At 37.0% G+C, this 19,977-nt stretch overlaps 1 protein-coding gene and 2 non-coding genes across 12 annotated transcripts in view; all 3 read left to right on the top strand.

Annotated features, from left to right (window-relative positions):
- Nucleotides 1-140: 140 nt before the first annotated feature.
- LOC101706409 (uncharacterized) overlaps nt 141-19,977 on the top strand; it is a 156,318-nt gene continuing 136,481 nt past the window's right edge. For 5 of the 10 annotated variants that reach the window (XM_087188223.1, XM_087188213.1, XM_087188228.1 and 2 more), the window contains exons 1-4: nt 141-1,131; nt 3,441-3,500; nt 3,680-3,831; nt 19,402-19,464. The gene's annotated coding sequence lies outside the window, so the exon portion shown is untranslated. The other 5 variants (XM_087188219.1, XM_087188216.1, XM_087188217.1 and 2 more) reach the window with 2 other exon arrangements.
- LOC147824837 (small nucleolar RNA SNORD107) lies at nt 3,883-3,954 on the top strand. Its single transcript, XR_015441870.1, has one exon. It is a non-coding gene; the product is annotated as a small nucleolar RNA SNORD107 (small nucleolar RNA).
- Nucleotides 9,590-9,657, top strand: LOC147824836 (small nucleolar RNA SNORD64). The gene has a single exon (XR_015441871.1). It is a non-coding gene; the product is annotated as a small nucleolar RNA SNORD64 (small nucleolar RNA).

Raw genomic sequence — 19,977 nt, 5'->3', positions numbered from 1 at the left:
CCTATTGAGGATAAAGTAAAAACACCTTTTTTTGGTCTTGAACTTACTGTGGATAAGGTAAATCCTGTTAACCATCTATTTAAGTCTTTTTCTCATTCTTAGGGGAAAGAATGGTTTGATAATTGTGTCTGCTTTCTGACTTTCTTATGGTGCAGTGTTTGACACTGGTTAGTAATTTTACAGTAAGAGAGTGAGATTCATGACCAGGGGATTTAAGAGGCTGAGCCAAGATAAAACACATGGTGTCTGTTTCCTGGGAACGGGTGAACCATCTTTTAAGGAGATACGTATCCTGACTTGGATTCTGTGCTCGTTAAAGCATATGGAAAACGTGTTATTTTTTTTTTCCTTGCAAAATTTCCCTCAGTCTATCAGGTTTGCAGTGCTCTGTGATCAGAGTGGAAGACCTAAGTCTGGAATAAATGTTCCCTAGCCATGAGTAAGTACTCATTTATACAATACTAAATGAGCATCAGGTCCTGGGTATCAGGAGGCAGATGATTGGATATCTGACATAATGAAATTTTATTTATTAAAGTGAATAACTTACAATATAATTGACATACTGAAGTTTACTTTGGATTGTATCTAACAAGGTACTGCAGATGTTGAACAGAGTAGATGATCTTTTCAAGGAGTTCCCTAGTGTTTAGTTTAGGTTGAGCTGGCTATGGAATAAAAAAACCTTTTTTGTTTTTGGTACAGGAAATCGAACTTGGGACCTTGTGTTTGTGAGGCAGGCACCAGAACCACTGAGCTAAATCCCCAGCCCAAAAGAGCCATTTTTAAAAAGGAACAGCGAGAAGCTTTTTAGGTTCTGCTGCTGAGATTTCCAATAGGTAGTGAGTGAGTTATCCATATTGATGTTAATAATTAGCCTTTGAAGTACTGTAGTTCGAGAGTTTGTGTTAACTATATAATGAAATACTAGTACAGTGATTGTAATTATGTTTTATACTCTTCTGGTATTGATTATATGTCATCTATTCCATATTGTGTGTGTTTGAACCCAGTGCCTTTGCACTGATCTACATCCCTATCCTTTTTTTTTTATTATTATTTTGACACAGGTTTGTGAAATTTGCTAAGTTGCCCAGGCTGCCTCTGCTGAACAGGGTGCTTGGATTATAGGTATGCGTTACCAAGACCAGCTTGTTCCATCTTTCATGCCTTCGCCAGTGGTAGTAACCCAAGGAAAAGGAATGATCAGCTTGTCTACATACAAAATTACCAACTTTGTAAAATCTTCTCCAGAGTAGTTTCTGGATTTATAGACAATAACTGTCTGTAAGGATCATAAAGTAACCAAGCTTTAATTGGTTTGGTGATTGATATCATTTTAGGTACTCTTTAGTTTGTAAATGTTAGTAATGGAACTTCGTACTTTGCACTGAGTCACATTTCCGATACTTTTAACGTTTTATTTTGAGACAGAATCTTGGTAAATTGTCCAGGCTGACCTCAAACTTGTGATCATCCTGCCTCAGTACCAACTGATTGCTGGGGTTACAGTCGTGTACCACCATGGTTATAGCAATCCCCGGAGGTCAAGCCACTCAGTTAAGATAAATTCTTTATTGTGAACAGTGTGGGTGTTCAGATCTGTATAAAGACCTGCATTTCCTGCACAAGCTATCCTTTATACCTGATTTTAGTAATTTGTGGTGCTTTTTTTTTTTCTTTTTTTCTTTTTTTTGGTACTGGGGATCGAACTCTGGTCCTTGGGCTTGTGCAGCAGGTGGCGAAACCACTAAGCTAAATCCCCGGCCCTTTTTTTCTTTTTTTTTTTTAAAGAAAATCTTTCCTCTTTGGATAGGCCCTTCAGGAAGCATGGAGGATTTGAGGATTATTTGCTTTCCAATGCTGCTCCCTAATTTGTTGTTTTGCTTGCTTTTTAATAGGTAATTTTATTGTTGATCATACCATTTTTTAAGTCTGGAGCTTCCTGGATTTTTTGAGAACCTGTTTAGTTTATATATTAGAAGACAAATTGGGACACATATCTTCTTATATGATTGAGTGGGCTTTAAGGGAAATATGAGATTCCTTACTTGATTACTAGATCTATAGTTCTAAAGCCAGGTGTGGTCGGTCATATCCATAATTGAACACTCAGGCTGAGGCAGGAGGATCCTAAATTGTAGGACAGTTTGGTCTACATGGCCAGCATGAAGTGTATTAGAAAGAGCCTGTCTCAGAAACAAGAACAAACCAAAACCAAAACTTTAATAATAGTGTTTTAATAGGTACACACATCTGCAAACTAGTTTTTTTTTTTTTTTTTTGGTACTGGGGATCGAACTCAGGACCTTGTGCTTGCAAGGCAGGTAAACTAGTTTGTTGTTTTTTTTTGGTACTGGGGATCGAACTCAGGACCTTGTGCTTGCAAGGCAGGTGCCAGAACCACTGAGCTAAATCCCCGGCACTGCAAACTAGTTTTTAAACATCCCTGATGGTAAATACTTAGGAATCATTCTGCAGTCTCATGTTTGATGAGTTACATGTCACCACTGACAAGTTTTACTATTTCCTGATGTATGTACTCTTAAATTTTTCAATATATTCATGTGGCCAAATATGTTGGATGCATATTTGAATTGTAGTTTCAAAGCACTGATCCCCAGGCTTTGTGGCACCAGGGACCAATTTCATAGAGAACAGATTTTCAGTGGATTGGGTAGGGGGTGATTTTTCAGATGAGATTCTCATAAGGAGCACACAGCCTAGATCTCTCATGTGTGCAGTTCAAAGTAGGGTTCGCTCTCTGAGATTCTTGACAGGAGACCTACGCAGGGCGGTAATATGAGCCTTGGGGAGCACCCGTGAATGGAGATGAAGCCTGCTTGCGCACCATTCATATTCACATCCTTCTGTGTAGCCAGGCCCTTGATCAGTCATGAATATACTGCTCCTTGGCCTAGGCGTGGGAATCCCTACTTTAAAGTATTGTCAAGTGGAATACTGAGACTTGAGAGTTCTTGTTACTCTGCATTTCTATGATAGCTAGGTAAAGTGGGTTTGGTATAAAAAGAATTTTGTCCCCCACAAAGAAAAGAATTTTGAAAGTTACTTGGAAGTTCTCTACTTTCTTGAACACCTTAGCCCCAGTTGCTTTCTTTATGATAAAGGCAGTCAACCTCAGACATTCTACCAGTGAGCTCGCTCCCTGTTTAATTCTGAAACAGGGTTTCCCTAAGTTGCCAAGGTTAGCCTTGACCTCCCTGACCTTCTGGCTCAGCCTTTAAGGAACTGGAATTACTGGCATGTTCTACTGCTCCTGGGCATCTTTGTATTTAGGTTAGGTCAAATTTAATAAGTGTGAAATTCACATAATGGGGTTTGATGTTTTAGCAGTTCTTACTTATAATTGTTACAATTTAAAAGCTGATTTATAACACTTAATGGTCTGCTTATCTAGAATTTTCATAATCTTATTTCAGAGATTGAGAAAAATGTGCAGTGTGTTCATTCCAATACCACCCTTTCAACTTCCACAAATTGTAGGTATCAACCATTAATGAATTTCTCAAATGCATGTTATGTAGCAGATGTTCTATCTTACTCATCATTTTATCCCAATTCCCATGCATAATGTCAGTGTGCAAACTTTAGGAAATAATGCATGTTTGTGTAGTAGAAAAATAAGATTGAAACAAGATATTTGTTGAAACTTTTTCAGTATTACGTGACAAACTTGCCAACATAATGATGATGCTGAAGGAAAGAATTTGATCACTGAAATTTATGAAGTGTCATCATCATGGATCTTAATACAGCCTATGGAGAAATTCATATTGAGCTTCACTTAGAAAAAAGAATAAACCATTCCAGGTAATGTTACTTTGTGGGCAAAAAAGCAGTACATTGGGGAGGCCTTGGCTAGGTTTGTGATGACACAGGACCTTGTCTTAACATTATGATTTTGTATTTTGAGCTTTATGTGACACTGAAATCCAGTCCATGTGCTTCACAAGATGTGACCACATTATTTTTCAAAGAAAATCTTGGGTTGACATGTAAACTTTGTACTTAGAAATGGCATTGTAGCATTGCAGTTTGCCAGTCCCTCGAAAATCTTTTATTTCTTAGATATTCAGAGGTAGTTCTTTTCTTTTTGTTTTTTCTGCATTGTGTATTTTTGAAAGCTAAAAGGAAATGGTCTTTAATTACAGAAGGCACAGGCACATGGCGAGGTGGAAATAAAGATATGTAGAAAAGGCACTATCAATGAAAATAAGGTGCTGGAGTTCTAGGGTTCTAAGTGATATGCAGGAAGGACAGAGCATATGGAACGTGTATTATGGAACACAGTGAGTTTTTTTTTTTTTTTTGGTTCTGGGTATTGAACTCGGGTCCTTCCACTTGTGCAGCAGGCGGCGAAACCACTGAGCTAAATCCCAGGCCCTCTTAACTGTTGTTTTTGTATTTTTCTTCTTTGGTGTCTGCATTTGATTAACTTGTCTAGATCTCATGATACGGTAGATGTTGAAGATTTTGTAAGTGAATGGAGCAGGACTACTAAGTTAAGCAGGTTTTTATTTACTTTTTAATGGAATATCTGTGATATGAACCCTTGCCTGCCTGGTTTCTGAGTCCACACCCTAAAGTATTAGTCCGCCATCTTCAGGAAAGGGATTACTTGAAATATTTGGTATTTGCCATCACTTGTGTTAAACAGTACCTTGTCATGATATTTACAGTATACTTCTGGAGATGCTTTAGTTTAATTTTACATGGGTGAGTAGTCTTCTGTTGCATAGTGATGGGGAAGCTCTTTTTTAAGGTAAAAAGCAGTTTTTGAAATAAAGGCCCAAGGACACATGCTATGCAAAGTAAGGTGCCAAAAGTTGTAGATGCACGTGCTAATAAAAGGATGAGGTAGTCTTAAAGCATGTAGGGCATGCAGACAAGAAATAGTTTTAATAGTCCTTCCACGTTGAACATCATCTCTGGTGTATTAGAATCCAGTTTTCTTAAGATTCAGGCATATATCTGGAAATATGGTTCAGTTTCCGACTAAGAGAATAAAGCAAATACCACAAAAAGGTGAGACTACACTATGCTGTAGACTAAATGTGAAATAGCAGTATGTCTTAAAACCAGGGTGTACATTAATTATAAATTCTGATGATCCTTTCACAGTTGAGTTAACTGCAAGTCTTCACTAGTGGGCAGTGTGCTCTTCCGTTAATGTTGGTGTTACTTCAGTACAGGAGTAGTGGTTGCTGAAAGTGGGAAAGTCTGGAAATTTTTACAAAATAAAACATAGATTTGGAGTGTTAACGCTTCCTTTTATAAATTATTTATCTGGAACACACAATTCTAGTTGATAGCATTCTACCTGCATTAGGGTTTCATTGAAAATTGGAACCAATCCTATGACTGCTTCCTTGACTAGGATTATAGAATACTGCAAATCCATTGTTGTCATTTAAGTGATAGTCACAGCATCCTCCCCAGGAGTAGAGTCAGCCTCAAGACTTCACTTTCTTTCTATATCCATAAGAAGCAGCTCCACGTCTGTTAGTCTTGTCATGAGATTGTCACACCTTTGGCCTCTGCTTCTGATTCTCTTGGATTTTCATCAACATCTACACTTGGTTCCTCCTCTGAAGTCTTGAAGTCCTTGACTCATCTGTAAGGGGTTGGAATCAGAGTGTTCTAAACTCTTTTAAGTTTTGACCATTGTCACTTGATTTGGGGAGGGGCGGTGTCAGTAATTGAACTCAGGACCTTGTGCTTGTCACGGTGCACTGAGCTAAATTGCTGGCCCCCATTGTCACTTGGAACATGAGTGTTTTTAATAGCATCTTAGAATGGCAGATCTTTTCTAGAAAGTTGCTTATGGCGTGTATAGATTTTCAAATGTATTTCTCAAATAATACAACTTGAAATTTGAAAGTATTTCTTGATCCATGGGCTGCAGAATGAATGTTGTGTTAGCTGGCAGGAAGACATTCATCTCATTCATTACACAGCTGCACCAGGGATCTTGCGGGACCGGGTACATTGTCACCAAGCAGGAATAGGTGTTAACAGAGTTTAAAATACTCAGGTTTTAAATGATCATGTAAATGTGCGATGCCCTGTAGTTTTATTTGTCGAGTACAGACAGGGTGGAATGCCTAAGGGCCCTAGAATGTTCTGAATGAGAAATAAGCAGTTTCAGCTCTCACCTTTGACAGAAGAGTTCAGCTTGACCCTTGAAACGTTGATGCCAAGTACTGACTTCTGTCAAACTGTGAAAATCTTAGAAAGCATATCTTTCTAACACGAGACCATTTCTTCTTCTTTTTTTCTGAGGCTTCTACAGTGAAGATCTTTTTTCTTTTTTTGGTATGAGGGATCAAACTCAGGACCTTGGGCCTGCAAGGCAGGCGGCAGAACCACTGAGCTAAGTCCCTGGCCCTTACAGTGAAGATCTATCGAGTGTAGCCACATTTATGAATTACCTTAGATGTTCTGAATAACTTAATGCCACATTTGTATTAACTACTTTTTAATTCACCTAGGACTCTTATGGTGATAACTTCTTTTCTTTTTTTTGGTACCGGGGATCGAACTCTAACCCTAACCCTTGCGCTTGCGAGGCAGGTACCAGAACCACTGAGCTAAATCCCTGGCCCGACAACTTCTTTTTTTTTTGGTGCTGTGGATTGAACTCAAGTCCCTTGCTCTTGTGAGGCAGGCAGTAGAACCACTGAGCTAAATCCCTGGCCCCGCAACAACGTCTTTCTTAAACCTCATGAACCATCTTTTGCTAGCTTGAAATTTTTTCTGCAGGTTTCTTCTCTCAGTGATCACAGGACTGAAAAGAGAGACTGCCTCTGGATTTGGCTTAGTTTTTAAGGGAATTAATTTGGCTGGTTTGATCTCTCCAGACAACTAAAATGTTCTCCATACTGCTGATAAATCTCTTCTATTTTAGCATTTGTGTGTTTCTTGGAGTAGCACTTCTAATTTCCTTTGAGCACTTTTTCCTTATAATCACTACTTGGCTAACTGGTACAAAGGGCCTAGTTTCAGTTTGTCTTGTTTTTAATATGTTTTACTTAATAAGAGATTAGTCATTTTTAGTGTTTGATTTAAAACAGGAGACCTGCAACTTGCCATTTGATTTGAATAGTTAGAGGCAATTGTAGTAGGGCCGTTAACTTGAGTACAGTTGTATACTAGGGAATAGATAGGATGAAGTGGGGAAAACATGGGTGAACAGTTGGTCAGCGGAGGAGTTGTAACACACAGCATTTACATCGCACAGCAGTGCACCTTATGGTATCCTGGAGTTAGTTATTAACATGAAAAGACCATTGTTTATAGATCCCTGATACATAAGTTATCATAATGGAGATATTTGAAATATTGTGAAAAATTGCCAAAATGTGGCACACACACATGAAGTGATCACTTGCTGATGGAAAAATTGTGCATATAGATTTGCTTGATCCAAGGTTGCTGTGAACATACTGTCACTTGCCTGCCTATGATTTAAAAATTGTAAAGTCAAAAACAGTTAAGAGAATCTTGACAGGCTTAATTTCCTTTGTTGAGCAAGATTGAACTGGAGAAATAAGTAAGAGTTCACATACTAAGAGTTCAGGATTTAAAAAGAGCAGGAGGTGTATTTCAGAGGCACAACACTCGCTTATTAGCAAGTTCAAAGCCCTTGTTGTAGTCCCCTGTACTGCAAAAAATAAAATTTAACAAGAAACTCACAGCTAAACTGAATAGTTGATAAGTGTGAATTATTTGTTATTTGAACAGTAACCTAGGAGTAGTTGTATACCTCAGTTGTTTACACTGTCTTAGTAAGATGTCTTTCCCCTTTTAAGTGTAGTTTTGTTTTACCTTTTAAAGTATTCATTTTCAGTGGCACATTTATGCTGTGGTTGAACTGAAAGTATACAGTTCTACAAATCAGTAATTTAATATCTACCACAAGATAAGTATCAGAGAAAGTAGTATGGACACTTATTATTTCTATAGTAAGTTTTTTGTCATACTGGAGATTGAAACCAGGACCTTCACACTGAGTTACATTCCCAACCCTTTGCTTATTTTTTATATTTTGAAACAGGAACAAGCTGAGTCCCTAAGTGTCCCAGGCCATGCCTGAAGTTGTGATACTCCTGCTTCATCCCTTCTCCCCAGAGAACTGGGCTTACAGGTGTGTGCTGTCACATCTAGCACATGCTAATTATTTTTAAACAGTCAGTAGTCAATCTTGCTTCAGCAAAAGGACATTATAAAGCTCTGTCCTTTTTTCTCCTTATTCCCTGCACCAGCACCACTGCAATAATGTGTGCACTCCAGAGAAGTGTTTTGATTTCCAAAAGACAGTATTTCAAGCTGGGAGTGGTGGCAGATACCTGTAGTCCCAGGACACTGAAAGGCAGAGGTAGCAGAACCACAAATTCCAGCCTTGCCTGCGCAATGTAGTAATAAGATCCTATCTCAAAACAAAAAATAAAGAACAGCTGGGTATGTAGCACACTGTGAAGACCCAGGGTTCAACTCACTCTTCCATAAAAAATGAACAATCATCTGGGGATTTAGCTGAGTGGCACCCTGTCTCCTTGCAAGCAGAAGGTTCTGAGTTCAATCACCGGTACCCAAAAAAAGAACAATTTAAAAAAATGGAAGATATTTTATTATGGATTTGAACTAAACTATATGTATAATATGCACGGTATAAAAGTATAATATGTGCTTTTTGCTACCTGTACTTTTAGTACAAGTAATAAACTAATATAGAAAAAAGTATAATATGTGTGTTGTAAACTAGTATAGAAAGACTAGGTGTTTCAAAGAATATCTGCTATACACACAGTAGTCTTGAATAGACTACTCACCTTCCTCTCTGACAAAATTCTTTTTTTTTTTTTTTTATTGATACCGGGGATCAAACCCGGGTCCTTGTGCTTGTGAGGCAGGGGCCAGAACCACTGAGCTAAATCCCCGGGCCACAAAATTCTTTATAAATAAATTTAAGTAGTTAGTTACTGGCACTTTTATCCCTTATATTAAAGGTTAGAAGTTGAAGGCCTCCTTCAAGATGATATTGTTAAATTTTCTACTGTATTTGTTTGGCATATCTTGATTTTGTTTCACTATTCTCTTCATCTACATTATTTATATTCAACTATGGAATATTTTGGAGGTGATTAACTCCATTAAATGTTTAAATGCTTAAGTTGGTTAATAAATTATTGGGAAGAACAGCCAAGTTTTTGGTATCTTTCTATAGTGACATTTCAATGTGTTGGGCAATTTGCCTTTTGAGTCTTAATCTGTGTGTGAGATTTTCTGCAAGCCAGTATTTTTAGTCATGGTTTTGCCTTGTCAATTACGTTGTTAGTGTCTTGTATATATTGTGAAAGGCTGATGACACTAACTTTTCCAGGGTAGAGGACTGTCCAGGGTGGAGATAATGCTATCTGTAGGTATCTTTTATCATTATTACTGTAGATACTGAATTAAACCAGGTCCTTCTGCTTGCTGAGCACACCTTGTGACACTTAATCCACACCTCTGATCCCTTTCTTTTTAGTGTTACTTGTTGGGGAAAACCTTGTGGAAGACCTTAGCTGGGCTGATGATGAGCTGGGTGTTATGAGCATGAATGAAATGAGGCTCGAAATGATTACTCTGAGGTCCAGCCTAAGTGTCGATTTAATTTTGGAGGACACAGGTGTGTGTCAATTTGACAAGGTTTTTCTCATCAGTACCTTAAGGGGAGTGGAGCTATAGATTTTTTCAGTACAGCAAAGTTGGATGTAGATTAGTAAAGGTTCCTTTCATAGTGTCTCTTCTGCACTGATAATATTGACAGATCTCACCTTTGTTTTTCCCCTGTGCATTTCAAATAAATGATAAATTCAAGAGAGGAAAAACCACAAGCATTCATGCATTTTCCTCACGATATTAACATCACCCAGATTGAGCCTTCTAGGAATTTCATGAACATATTCCTGGGCACTGTGAGGCAACCTCCCCATTTTTATCACATTAAAAGAGAAATTGCTAGTTTATTGGTAAGATATGCTTTGATCTACAGATAAGACAATATTTTGAGCAGAATTATAGTTATATTCTAATTCTTCTCTTGATGACTTAATGATATTTTGTATTCTAATCAGACATGGACTCTAGTACAGTTAAAGAGGTTAATTGGCATCTTGCAATATCAATGCTAAGCCCAAGAGATGAAATAACTTACTAAATACCAAGAAGTTTGAATCATGTCTCTCATTGCATATTGTAATATTTACTTTTGCTTGAATGAGTGATATCTTTTTGTTATCTAGGCTAAGTGTTCTGCAATTAGATACTCAAATAGTTAATTTAGATAAAGCTTGTTTAAAAGGTATGCTTTGGACAGTTTATCTCTGACTTCCTGTACTAAGGATCGAAACTAGGTCCTTAGCACTGTACTATATCCCTAACTCTTTACTTTTCTTTCTTTCTATCATCCATCCATCTATCTGTCTATCTATCTATCTGTCATCTATCGATATCACTTCTCAGCCTTTTGGCTAAGATCAAGTGTATTTATTTATTTGCTTGCCTGGTTATTTATAAATGTATGTATGTATGTATGTATGTATGTATGCATGTATGTATGTATTTTGAGACAGAGCCCCGCTAAGTTAACCCAGGGTTGCCTCAGCTTGGTTGTGATCCTCCTGCTTCTGCCTCCCAGAGTGCTGGGATTACAGTTGTTACCTGCAAGCCCTGCTGACAATTGTATATATTAAGGTCTTACTCTCAGGTAGATATCTTAGTGCACATGAATGTTATATGTGTTTAAGTATGTGACTACTAATAAATGATGGTGTTAATATTGTGATAATGACAAGTGACTAGACTGTCATGAAAACCTGTTGGGGTTCAGAGAAAACATTCATTTAAAAGGTACATGACTCTTTCTAGTTTGTTACTTTCTTGAATCCTTGTTTTGTTGCAAGAAATATTTGTAGTCTCCTGTGATTGTTTGGTCTATCTTAGTGTTCCTGATGTTAGAATATCTTTGTTTAATTTTTTTTTTTAGGGACAGGGTCTCACTATGCAGTTCAGGCTGGGCTTGATCTGGCTGGGCTTGATCCGCCTGTCTCAGCCTCCTGAGTTCTGAGCGATAAGGCATGTGCCGCCCCCCCAGCTTCACTGTTTAAGTTGAGAGAAGTGAGCCACCCTTCCTGCTAACCTGGTTACATTAGAAGTGTGCAACTATGTAAGAAAGGAGTGAGTATAGTGCCTGTTGAGTTGTAGTGTTGACATGAATTCTTTGGCTTTAGGATGTTTGTTGCAATCTAGAGAGAACCATTGATAGTTGTTGCTTTGCATACTACTTTGCGTTGTAATTCATTCTGTGTCTGTCTGTCTCTTTATTTCAAGGTCATGCTATGTACTCCACATTGCAAACCTCCTGCCTCAGCCTTCTAAGTGCTAAGATTAAAATGTATACCACAATATCCAGCTGGTAATTCTTCTTTAAAGATGACTTGACTATAAAGTCCGCATAAATAAGAATCTTTGAGGAGACAGGGAATTGCTAGCTTGATGCTGGGACTCAGTATTTCTTGGACCTGATGGTAACATACATCTTTAGAAAGGGAATAGTTGATCAAGTGAAATTAATTTGTGATAGAAATAATTTGCTGGGAGGAATGGAAAGCATGAGAAATAGATTGCTGGATGAGTTGATAAGAGGAAGAAAAGAGGGAAAGAATCCAAGTTTAATACAGTTGAATATGCCCTTAAGTTGGTTGAAGTGAGATATGTTGAGAGTAATGCCAGGAGTTAGCGATGAGAAAACTTGTACTATTTGTATTTTGGAACATTTGGGGGTCAGTTGAATCAGAATTAGATTTGCATCCAATTTTTTTCCTTCATGGTATAAGTCTTAGTTATCTTCTCTTTATTTTTAATTTTAATTTTATTATTGCACGTTTGGAATACAAAATGATTACTTTATTGTCAGGCGTTGGTAAATGTACATAACACATCTTAAATCACCTTTTTCTATCTCAGCTTCTGTGCCCCAATGTAGTGTTACATCTTGTGTTCAGATTGTTGTGATTAGCAAATCATTCTGACCAAATATCAGTTTCTGCTCTACTTACTAGGATGGGTAAAGAGCTATACATTTCTAGGGAGCTTTCATTGAATTGGTGGTTCTCAGATTTTAAAGTATATCCGAATCACATGGAAGGCATGTAAAAACACATTCTGCTTAGCCCTGATCTGAAGAGTACATTTGGGTGTTACTAGTAGGTTGAGGATTGTCTTGATCGTTTTGAACGGAAATCACAAAAAGTCAAAGTCCAACTGTCTAGTGTTAGCACCTCTTGAGTTCTGTGTGTCAACAGCTCTCAGCGTTTTGTGATAGCACTGTGGGTTCTGAGTTCTAGTTACTCTCAGTTGCTAGTGTTAACAGCTATTGCAGCCATATGTGGCAGATGTCCCACCAAGAACCAGAGTTAGTAGTTTTCTACAACTCGCCCAGCAGTTCTTTGCAGCTCTTAGCTCTTTAGCAGCTGTCCAGCTCCTAGTTTTCAGTTTGAAAGGCCTTGCTAAATAAGGTGTTCTTACTGCATGCAGAGCAATCTGTTCAATTTGAAATAGGAACTTTTTTTTTTTTTGGTTCTGGGGATTGAACTCGTGGGTCCTTGTGCTTGCCCAGCAGGTGGCGAAACCACTGAGCTAAATCCCTGGCCCCTGAAATAGGAACTTTGAATAGGCAAAGTGAAGCCATGTGACCGAGGCTTCATTTGAGCTTATGTTATAGCATACAGAAGTTGAGGAATGCTTGGGATGGAGATTTCCAGAAATGTCTTGATGGAGTGAGAAGAGTACTGCTCATTTAGAAAAAGGGGTGGGTCAGCTCATGTGCATGGGAACATCTGATGCAGGTGCTTGGTGGGTGGCAGCTGTGAGGAACAGTCATCTGGGGCAGCTATGGCCTGACGTACAGTCTCCTGGAGCATTTTAAGAAGTAGTGTCACCGTGACAGCTGTGGTGATTGTTGAGGTAGAAGAGGGTTCAGCTGGATTGAGGCCTCTGAAGCAGTATTCCCCATCATGAAGCTGGCTGGAACTGTTTGTGGCATCCATAGAAATGCAGTAGAAACGTGTTTGCTCTGTCAGTCAACTGCCAAAGCAATGGCTCTGAAGTCCTGCCCAGGGTCACAGTAGGGCACCAGGAACCATGACAGTGATGGGTCACAGTTTGGCACAGAGCCAGTGCCATGACAGCAGGTGGGCCCCAACTTGGCCCAGATGTCTGCCCTACCTTTTGCATTCCATGGCTGTGGCTGACAGCCTCGAGTGACTTGGACAAGAATTTTTGAGGGACAGCCAGTTCATTCACTCTTGGCTCCTGTGAACCACACAGCTCTGGCTTTTCTGTGTAAGTACTGTGTGCTAACCAATTGCACCACTGGAGTTCCTCCTTTGGCTTTTCTGAAACGGGAATGGAAATGTTTTGTGTTAAGGAAGTCTGTTTTCTAGGAGGCTCTATTGTGACATTTTATCTATGGAAAATAAAAATCTTGATTATTAAGAGAAAACAAGATTGAGTATAAAGCCAACTTCTCCATAAACTCAATCCAGGATTAATGTTTAACCAACACTCTTATTGGAGAAAAGGAAAAAAAGAATAAAAGTGTCCCTTGGGAAAATATCAGCCCTTTCTATTCTGTGTCATAGACACAAAAAGTTTACTGTTAACAAAGTGCCAGGTGCTCGTGTTCCCAGGTACAACACAGAGTGATTATATTCAGGGTGGAACATTCTTTTTGTGATTTACTTTATGTGGAAATGGACAGCAAAATGAAATATCTTCTTATAGCATATTTATAAATCTGAAAACGACCCTTGAAGTCTCAAAGAAATCTGTCTTTACTCACTGAGGAAACCAAATTTAAAAAATAGTTTTCCTAACAGTGACTCAACTACCAAATCTAGGTTCAAGTTTTACTCAATTTGACTTAATTCAAACATTTTAAAATTAAGCGTAACTAAACCACTTTGAATGAATAACTTCCAAAATTCCAGAAATTAATAAATTTATAAGAAATTTTTTTCTTAATACATTATACACCTGTATTTCTTTCATACAATACTATCATGGAATTTTTCCCTCACTTTAAGAAACTGTCATGTAATCATTTATGGTAAACATTTTTATAATTTGATACATGTATATGATGTATAATGGATAGATCAGAATAATTAGGATCTCTCACCTAATTGGTGTTGGGATCCTTGGAGAGTCTCTCTTCTAGTTCTTTACTAAATATATAAACTTGAGACATTCTATTTTAACTGTAGAACATGAGCAATTATTCCTCCTATCTATCTGTGTTCTGTTGTTATCCAGCCTCCCTGCATCTTACGACCGATCTGTATGCTTTTACCAGCCTATATTGACCTCTGTTCTATTCTGTATTTTTATGAAGTAAGTTTCACATATGAATGAGAATATGCAATATTTCTCTTTACTTCATCTTGACAGAATGTACAGATTCATCTGTGTTGCCATGGGATTTTATTCTTATGGGTGCATAATATTCCTTTGTCTATAAATACTCCTTTCCCGATATCCTTTCTGTTGATGAATACCTCATTTGATCCCATCTCTTGGCTAATTTAAATAGTGCTATAATAAACATGAGATTACAGGTATCTCCCCCCACCCCATACAGGGGATTGAACTCAGGACATTGTGAGACAGGCACAGTGGCCCTGAGCTAAATTCCCTGCCCTGTTCAATATGATTTCAGTGCTGTTGTTTTTTTTTTTTTTCTTTTTTTGGTACCAGGGATCGAACTCAGGACCTTGCCCTTTCAAGGCAGGCACCGGCACCGGCACCCCTGAGCTAAATCCCCAGCCCTCAGTGCTGTTTTTTAATAGTTTAGAAACTGGGAATACTGTTAAAAATTCATTACCTGTACTTAGAAACTTTGTAAAATTAGCCACTATTACTGAGAATTCTGGAGATTTGGAGATGTTGAAAAATATGTGCCTATCTGCTCAAGTCAGCTATTTCTGATGATGCAGCTGCTGAGCAACAAACCAGAACTTCAAAGAAGACCTTCTTTGACATGAGACTGAAGAAAATAAAAAAATCAAAGAGAGGGTTAAAAAAAAAGTATACCTTATGATTTTGCTAAGAATGTGTTAGTGGAATTATTTTTAAGTGGTCATTGTACCTTTTATATTAATTTGTATTTTCTAATGTGCAACCTTTTCTAGTGAGCTTGGCTGAACACTTGATTTAAATTTAAATTAGACTGGGTGATTTATCTACTGAGGGTAGAGTGGACCTAAGTGATGTCAAGGTTGCAACAACAAATCTGTGCATTAGAAATTTTTGAAGCAACAGTGATACCTACGTAAAAACCTTATTGAATAAAGAGTTTCATTTGGTTGAGATAATTACATGCAAAATATGGTTTGAAAGGCTGAATTTTATGACACTCTTCTGTACGAGGAGAAGAAAAACATTAAAGGATCACCGAATACCTTGGTGTCCTTTCTTACTGCTCTTATTTCCAAAGTCCTGCATAATAATTAAAACCTAGTACGTTCTTGATGAATAGTTAGTATTTCTATTAATATATTGCATTCAAAATTAGTGATACAGTCGGGTGTGATTACTCTTGTAATCCCAGCACTTGGGAGGCTGAGGCAGGAGGATTGCTGCAAGTTCGAGGCCAGCCTCAGCTACACAGGAGATCAAGGTCAGCTTGAACTGCATAGTTAGATCTCGTCTCAAAAACCAAAAAACAAGGCCGGGGACTTAGCTCAGTGGTTCCACAGCCTTCCTCACAAGTGCAAGGTCCTTAATCTGATCCCCAGTACCAAAAAAAAAAAAACCCCAAAAAACAAAATTAGTGGTACAGTTGATAATATGAGTGAATATCACGTACAAGAAATTTCACCTCTAGTAATGAAGAAAGTAAGTTTGGCCTCCATTTTCACCCTTGATTTTTTTTAACTCCTTAGTTTTTATGCCAAAAACCATGTCCATTTTATTGTACTGTACTTGAAACATGGGGGAAATGAATTTGCTTCAAACTAAAGTTACAAATTTTATAAATTACAGGTAACTACAAAACATTGGCAGGTTTTGCTGGTGTTCTGTGGAAAGGGAAAATAAAAGGAATCTTTTAAGGTTGTAGGCTATATTGGTTGCCCCATTTGCTTCAGCCTAGCTCACTGGAGAATAAACCTAGGTCAGAAAAACAAGAACGTATATTCACTTGAACTTTGTGCTAAATTCTTAGATATTAAGGGAGTGCTGCTATTGGAATGGGTAAGAGAGTAACTGTGTAAGAGCAAGTTAAGATGCATTGAGCATTCTTTGAGCTGTAAAATATTTGGTTAATCATTGTTGTGATTACTGTAATGAATATATGACATAACTATGATCCACATCTCAATTAAAAGACATTGAAAAATTAAAAGTGGAAAAAAGATGAACAGATAATTAAAAAACATCCCGAATTAATAATGTGAAATACCATGGACTCATTTACATTCATAAACACTTACTTTAAATACAGTATTTTGCTGTGAATTTTGAAGGGATTTAGAAAGATGACAGCTAAGAGACAAGGAACTGCCTCTCATCCTTGGCCTGTAATGGAGCCTAAAAGAAGATTGGTATGGATTTTTCTTCTGGAAATGTCAGGCATGCTTCATACTTCAGCATGTGACAGTTCTCCCACCATGTCTCCAGCTGAAAGATTGGTCATCTATAAACTATATTTTCAAACTTTCAACCAGTTCCCTTGCTTTTAGCTTCAGGTACTTTAATTCATGCACATTATAGAACAGCTTTTAAGAAGATGACAAACATCATCATGTTCTCTTCACAAGTGTGCAGTAAGTGTGTGTTAATAAAATAGAAGACAAAAATCACATACTGGTAATATATTTAGAGCATCTTTTGTGAAAGGAAAGTCTGGATGTATTCCACATCGAGGCACTGGACATTTGGATCCACTCATTTTGTTGCATGCCCTCAGTCTAATCCTTTGGTCCTTAAGATCTCCAGAAATCTGAACAGATACAGGAAACATTGATTACAAACCAAGAGAATTTAGGGAAGATTTGTAACCAGTTGTCACCTAGAGCCACATCCTGAGTGACTGCCACATAATTGATAAAAGTGTATTTTGTAAACTTCTCTGGAACTTTTAGAGTGCCTTTTCTTTCTGCACTGTTGGGCATGTCTAAAGTTTGTTCCGGCCACATCAGGACTGCACAAATGCAAACATCCTCCCAAAACTGCACCTTAAAACATAGCTTGGAAAGTACATCTGAAGTATTTATTGGTTTAATGAGTCAGAAAATTTGTGCTAATCAGTACAAACTCAAAGAGATGAAACAGTTCTGCAAAAATATGTGGGTACAAAAGGAAAACATGTCTTGAATTCAACTAAAAGCTTCATTAACAGGGCCTCATTTATAAAATAGATCAATATTGCTCTAAAATTCTTGCCACCTTTTAATTATTTCCATTTCATGGAGTAAGCTTTGGATTTGACAAGAGAAAAACCAAGAATATTGGATTTTAATGCTATGGGTTGTCTAGTTGCCCTTTGTAAGATTTAGAACAGAAGCCTTGTATATGTGACATTGGTATGCATATGCAAAATTATTTTCATGCTAAAATTATAAAATATCTCTAGACATTTATGTTGTATTAGTTTTTGTCATAATTAGTTTATTTAAATATGTGAGAATTTACATCTTGGTCTTTAGGTAGAAATATAAGATTTCATTGATGTATGTGAATTTTTTATTGAACTGTGTAACAGTAAGAAAATGAAATTGTACTTTTATTTTATTCATTTATTTTTACCTGCTTAATCTTTCCAGAAAGCAAATTAGCGAAACCTACTGTCTCTAGATTTTCAAAATCAATATATGAAGATTGTTGCTGTGCAAAATGGCTAGTTTTCTAGGGAATTTTATAAAAACATCTTGAGTAAAAATTGGGTTCTGAAATAGATTTTATAAGGGAATTCAAGTTTGTATTCATTTTTTGAATAAGAAAGGGCAATACAGTGGGACACCAGAAGCATTTCGTTTGGTAATCTGAAGAAAGGCCTTAAGACATTTGAGAATCCATCCTAATGTATATAGAAAATGTGAATACATGGTTATAGAAATAGAATATTTCTGAATGCCGTACATTGAAAATATCTTTGTTGTAGTATTGCTATTTCTTTTTCGGGGTACTTTTAAGTGTACAATTGTTAAAAAAGAAATTTTATTAAGGCAGTATATACACATAATTTGATTGTCTAAGAATTTTACATTCAAAGATTTTCTTTTCGGGATAAAATTTCAGAAGACACCAACTTGTATGAAAAAATACCATGCTCAGGATCAAGTGGGCCTCAGGGTTAATTGTTCTGTATATGTTAGGCAGAAAGACTGGGAGTAAATCTTACCCTGAAAATAATTGCTGTTATGGTGTGCTTGAGGGCTGATTCACTTATTAAATTATGACTTTTTTGATTGCTCAGTGGAATTCAAAACTACTTTGCATTAAACAAAGGTAGAGTTCAGAAGTCTGGGCCTGTGAGCAGATACTGTTTTTGCATTGGTTCTTGGTTTAGTTCCTGTGAAGAGGTTGGGATACACATGTAGTTTATGGATATTGTATCATTCAGTTACGTGAATTCCCTTTGCTGTTGTGATAGAAAAACTTGCCATTGAATAGTAACTCCTTAAATAACCTAAAAAATTAATTCACACCACTGATGTCATACTTTTTCTATAAAAATGTTATAAAATTAAAATTTTTAGTATAATTGGTTATATAGAGTGGTTTATAATTGTACATAACTGTAAAACTGTTAAGAACCAGTAGTTTTTTCTGAAAGCAAAATGTTCCTTGGATCATTGGGCTTAATTTTTAGGTTTTAGTATATATTGTAGGAATATATGTGGAAGTACTACATACCCATCTAAATATAGGTGTATAAAATCTATCTACATATTTCTTATAATAAAATGTTATATTTCTGGCACATAGCACAGGATGGAAATGTCATCCCCCACCCTTTTTTTTTGAGACGGGATCTCACTATGTAGTTCAGACTGGTATAGAATTCACTGTGTATCCCAAGCTGGACTCCAACACATTTAGATCCTCCTGCCTCAGCCTCTGGAGCACTGGTATTGGCATGCACCACCAAGGCCAGCTGTTTCAAAATTTTTTGTAGTTTCTAGATGTGCTTTATATATATAAGTAGACATAGTTCTTTGTATGATAGTAAAATCTCCACATTTTCTACTAGGATAGCCTGGAAAAATTTCCATCTGTCAGTATCGTTTGACTTTCAATAAATGAATTATTTATTTAAAATACTTATATTTTTAGAGGATGCTGTCAGTGGTTTATTAAACTTGAGATCATGGATTGCTCACTGGGATACATAATGCTGTAAGTAGACACCATTATTTTTTAAAGCAAAGTAGCTATCTGCATTTCTCTAAATATAATAGTGGGAGATTTAATTTCCTCCCCGGTGTCAGATCACCTGTGTACATAAAATGAATGTGCACTGCATGTTGGACATCATTAGGCTGCATGCAGGCTTCCAATCACATGTACACCTACTTATCTGTACTTACAAAGCAGCATCAGGGTACTGTGGGACAGTACTGTATAGCTCATAGATAATGTGGTAGAGAGATAGTACTTTATGTTTTATAATATCTGCATACAGATTGTTAATATTCATTTGTGAATAGTAGACAAAGCCAGGAAATCTTTTAGTATGGAAATGGTATGCCATCTTTATTTTGGGATTATTTGTAAATTATATTGTGTACATGATAAATATCATTTTATTAGGTATTCTGTATTTGCAAATATTAGGCATAGTTTTGAAGGCAACGTTTCTATGAATGAAGCCTCCACGCTTCCATGGGAAATCAGTTTTGAAAATACATT

The sequence above is a fragment of the Heterocephalus glaber genome, unplaced genomic scaffold, assembly GCF_053883595.1.
Source record: "Heterocephalus glaber isolate CG9 unplaced genomic scaffold, H.glaber_assembly_v1.0 deba00001531, whole genome shotgun sequence".
NCBI lineage: Eukaryota > Metazoa > Chordata > Mammalia > Rodentia > Bathyergidae > Heterocephalus > Heterocephalus glaber.
The sequence above is the reverse complement of the archived record's forward strand: the minus strand, read 5'-3'. Positions and strand labels throughout refer to the sequence as shown.